The sequence below is a fragment of the Cynocephalus volans genome, chromosome 6, assembly GCF_027409185.1.
Source record: "Cynocephalus volans isolate mCynVol1 chromosome 6, mCynVol1.pri, whole genome shotgun sequence".
Lineage (NCBI taxonomy): Eukaryota > Metazoa > Chordata > Mammalia > Dermoptera > Cynocephalidae > Cynocephalus > Cynocephalus volans.
The window spans coordinates 13730587-13735765 of record NC_084465.1 but is presented as its reverse complement, the minus strand read 5'-3'; the positions used below and the strand labels follow the sequence as shown (position 1 = coordinate 13735765).

The 5179-nt window shown below is 36.5% G+C and overlaps 1 pseudogene; it reads left to right on the top strand.

Annotated features, from left to right (window-relative positions):
- Positions 1 to 1799: 1799 nt before the first annotated feature.
- Positions 1800 to 2729, top strand: LOC134380743 (olfactory receptor 2A25-like; annotated as a pseudogene).
- The last annotated feature ends 2450 nt before the right edge of the window (positions 2730 to 5179 follow it).

The following is a 5179-nucleotide window of genomic DNA, read 5'->3' as shown; positions in this document are numbered from 1 at the left end:
ATTGGCCCCGAATATTTGGAAGAAAGTTGAAGTGAAAATGGATAACATTTCTTTATACATTTAGGACCACTGAATCCTGTAGGAGAAAGGGACCTTATTCTTCTAGTTCAACTTTTCACATGACACAGGAATCCCATCTGACTAGATGGTTAACCAATCTATGATTTAAAGCATTCACTGGCCTAAAGTTCAGTCCTAATAAAACAGTCAATTGTACGGAGGTGATTCCAATTGTTATGAAGTTATTTCTTGGGCCAAGATAATGTCATCTCCTAATAATTTCTACTTTGAATTTTGATTCTTCCTTTGAAGCAAGGCAAAAGTTTACTCAGTTTTGCTTATGAAACCTTTCAAATATTAATTCATCAGAAAGCTTGAATAGGGAGTTCATTGATAAAAATTGAATTATAAATTTTTATGAGATTCTTATTTTAGTGAAATTCAGATGGAGGATTCTGGACTGAAGAAGATTTAGAGTCTGATTGGCAAGAAAACAGAAGCAATGGGTTAAAAGTTACAATGATTCAAATCTCAGAATACCCAATATGGTGTGCGAGGAATTTAAATCATTTGATAAGCCACACACAAAAAAAAAACCCCTAAAAATTCAACATGAGTAATCATTATTTCTTTCCACATTATAGTTAAGAAGCTATAAAATATATTAAATATTTTATGAATATTAGTGTACAGTTAGCTCTAGATCTAGCCTTGGATATAGATCAGTATTTTTTATTTATTTGTTTTTTATTTTTATTTTTTTATTTTTTTGTGACCGGTAAGGGGATTGCAACCCTTGGCGTGGTGTCGCCCACACCGCACTCAGCCAGTGAGCGCACCAGCCATCCCTATATAGGATCCGAACCGGCGGCTGGAGCACCGCTGCGCTCCCAGTGCTGCACTCTCCTGAGTGAGCCACGGGGTCGGCCCAGATCAGTATTTTTTAAATTGTAGGCTATGGTCCATCATAAAATCATTCCATCGGGATATTTACTAATAAAACAGACTAGAATAGACCAGAATAAAGTAAAAAATAACAAGTGCATTCCACAGAGTAAAGATTCAAGTGTGTGTGTGTGTGTCTATACACTAATGTGTGTGTACTGGGTGGACATTTTTTACTGTAGAATGTGGCAAAAATTTTGGAAATTTCCAAGTACATATATATTTACAAATATAGAATAAATTTACACATAGAGTGTAAGAATAATGACAACTACTTTCTGATCCTGAGACAACTGAGTAGACCTTCTGTGGGTACAAAAGTCAAAAGACAAAGGTCTCCTTAAATCCAGCCAAAGTTAACTCACGTATTGAAGGCACCAATTTGTGAGAAAACCTGATTGAAGGATTGTTGGCATGCTCCTAATCCTTCTTCCCATCCTCGTATTAGATATGTGAGACACCAGCTCACATTCACACATACAGATGTATGTACTCTGCAATGCAGAAACACACAGGGCAAATATCTGATATAATCATCGCAAACTGAGGAAAGTGTCCATTACTATAAAGGCAATTTCTGTACTAACATATTTTTTAACTGTGGGGAAAGTTGGTTTGGTAATAAAAGCAATATTTTTTAAATGCTATAATATAATACATTTAATTTACCACAGGTGTCAAAATTTTCTTCCGTTTTCTTTGGAACACAAGGTTTTCACTTAGTGACTAAGAGGTGATCATTGAAGTGTTTTCTTAGGAAACACTCAAACAGTGAAACACTTGGTCCTATCATGTTTAAACACATGCTTCAGACATTCAGCCTTGGTGAGCTTTGTTGTCTCTTTCACAGAGAAATGGGGGAAAATCAGACTTCTATCACAGAGTTCATCCTCCTGGGATTTCCCCTCGGCTCAAAAATTCAGATGTTTCTCCTTGGGCTCTTTTTCCTGTTCTGTGCCTTCACCCTGCTGGGGAGCGGGGTCCTTTTGGGGCTCATCTCTCTGGACTCCAGACTGCACACCCTCTTGTACTTCTTCTTCTCACACCTGGCCATCGTCGACATCACCTGTGCCTGCAACACACTGCCCCAGATGCTGGTCAACCTTCTGAATCCAGCCAAGCCCATCTCCTTTGCTGGCTGCATGACACAGAACTTTCTTTTTTTGATTTTCGCACATACAGAATGTTTCTTCCTTTTGGTGATGTCCTGTGATCGGAATGTGGCCATCTGCCACCCCCTCCGGTATTCTGCTGTCATGAGCTGGAGAGTCTGCATCACCCTGGCAGTGGCTTCCTGGATATTAGGAGTCTGCTTGGCTCTCATGCATTTAGTTTTACTCCTACCATTGCCCTTTTCTGGACCCCAGAAAGTTAATCATTTTTTTCTGTGAAATTATAGCTGTTATCAAACTAGCCTGTGCAATACCCACATTAATGAGGTCATGGTTTTGTCTGGGGTAGTGTTTATGCTGGGACCATTCTCTTCAATTGTGATATCTTACGTCTGTATTCTATGTGCCATCTTGAAGATTCAGCCAAGGTAGGGGCACCAGAAAGCCTTCTCCACCTGCTCCTCCCACCTCTGTGTGGTTGGACTCTTTTAGGGCACAGCCATTATTATGTATATTGGGCCCCAATATGGGAACCCCAAGGAGAAGAAGAAATACCTCCTGCTATTTTATTACCTTTTCAATCCCATGCTCAATCTCCTGATCTATAGTCTGAGAAACAAAGAAGTCAGAGATGCTCTGAAGAGGATGCTTGAAAAAGAAAGAACATCATGAAAGCCTTGTGGAATAACAAAGTAGCTTTTTTAATTTTAAAAGAATTTATTTTTTTAATTGACACATAGTGATTGTACATATTTATGGGGTAAAGAGTTATATTTCAATAAATGTGTACAATGTGTGATGATCAAATCATGGCAATTAGCATATTAGTCAACACAAAAGTTTATCATTTCTTTGTGATGAGAATATTTAGCCTCTGTTCTACCTATTTGAGACAGTTAACTATTGTTAATTATAGATGCCTAACACTACTGTACACCACTAGAACATATTTTTCCTATCTAGCTGCAATTTGTGCCCATCAACCAACCTCTCCCATCCCGACTTCCCTCCTTCCCAGCCTCTAGTAACCACAATTCAATTCTCTACTTCAAAAATTCAATTGTTTTCTTGATTTTACTCCCACATATGAATGATAACATGCAATATTCATCTTTCTGTGCCCGACTTTTTTCACTTAACGTAATGTCTTCCAGGCTTATCCTTGTTGCTGCAAATGACAGGATTTCATTTTTTTTCATTGCTAAGTAGTGTTACATTTTGTTTATATACTACATTTTCCTTATCCATCCATCCATTGATCGACAATTAGATTGATTACATATTTTAGATATTGTGAACAGTGCTGCAATAAATATGGTGCAGATATCTCCTTAGTATGCCAATTTCCTTTCTTTTGAGGTGCAATGTCAGGTTGCTTATATAAATTTGTTCTACTTTTTTGATGTAAGGACTTGTTGCATGTCCTTTTTTGATGTAAGGTTTTAGTATGTTGGCCTTCTATTTTCATTTGTTTCAAGAATTATTTTGATTTTCTGCTCAAGTTTTTTGACCCATTGGTCATTCAGGAACATGTGGTTTAATTTCCATGTATTTGTACAGTTTCCAAAGTTTCACTTGTTATTGATATCTTGTTTTATTCCATGCGATCTGAGAAGGTGCTTGAAATAATTTCAGCTATTCTTTTTAGTAATTTCTTCAGACTTGATCTGTGGCCCAACATGTGTTCTATCTTGGAGAATAATCCATGTGTTCCTGAGAACAGTGTATATTCTGCAGATGTTGGATGAAATGTTCTGTAAATGTGTTTCAGGTCCATTTGGTCTATAGTGCACTTTAAGTCCAATGTTTCTTTGTCTAGATGATCTGTCCAATTGTGAGAGAAGTGTGCTAAAGTCCTCAATTATAATTATAATGGGATCTATCTCTCCCTTTAGATTTCATAATATTTGCTCTGTATATCAGGATGCTTTGATGTTGGGTACGTGTGTATTCACAAATTTTATAGCTTCTTTTGAATTGATCCCTTTATCATTATATAGTGCCCTTCTTAGACTCTGTATATAAGTTTTGGTTTAAAGTCTATTTTATGTGATATAAGTATAGCTACTCCTGCTCATTTTTGGTTTTCATTTGCGTGGAATATCTTTTTCCATCCCTTCATTGCTAGTCTATCTATACAGGTGAGGAGAGTTTCTTGTAGGCAACATATAGTTGAGTCTTATTTTTAAATACATTTATCTAGTCTATATCTTTTAAATAGGGAATTTAATACATTTAAATTCAAGGTGTTATTTTATTCTTGTCAGTGTGTTAATTGTTTTATAGTTGTTTTATGTATTATTTTTTCCTTTCTCTTTTATTGTTTGATTGGTGAATTTTTGTAGTGAAAGATATAATTTCTCTTTCTCATTTGCATATCTTCACTGCCAGTGAGTTTTATTCTTTTGTGTGTTATCGTGATGGTAGTTATTATTCTTTCACTTTCAGATGTCAAACTCCCTTAAGGAGTTCTTGTAGGGACAGTATGGTGGTGGTTAATCCCCTCAGTTTTTGTTTGTCTGGGAAAGAGACTATTTCTCCTTCATTTCTGAGGGATAAATTTGCTGGGTATAGTGTTCTTGGCTGGCAGTATTTTTCTTTCAGTATTTTGAATATTTCATCCCACTCTCTCCTGGCTTACATGGTTTTTGCCAAGAAATCTGCTGTTTGTCTGATGGGGATTCCCTTACAGGTGACTTGACATTTTTCTTTTATTGTTTTTAGAATTCTATCTTTGTCTTTAACGTTGACAACTTGACTACAGTGTGTCTTGGAGAGAGCTTTTTGGGTTAAGTTTGGGAATCTTTCAGTCTCTTGGATCTGGAAGTCCATATCTCTCCCAATTCTTCGGAAGTTTTCAGCTACTATTTCATTAAATAGGTTTTCAATGGCTATTTCCTTCTCTTTTCCTCTGTAATACCCATAATATAGATGTTTGTATGCTTCAATTTGTCCCATAGATCTTCTAGTCATCCTTTGATGTTGTTTTTTCTTTTTTTCTTCCTTTTTTTCTTTTTTCTTTCTTTCTTTTGTGTGTGTGTGTGTGTGTGTGTGTGTGTGTGTGTGTGTGTGTGTGTGTGTGTGTGTGTGTGTGTCCCCAACTGGGTTACTTGAAAAAACCT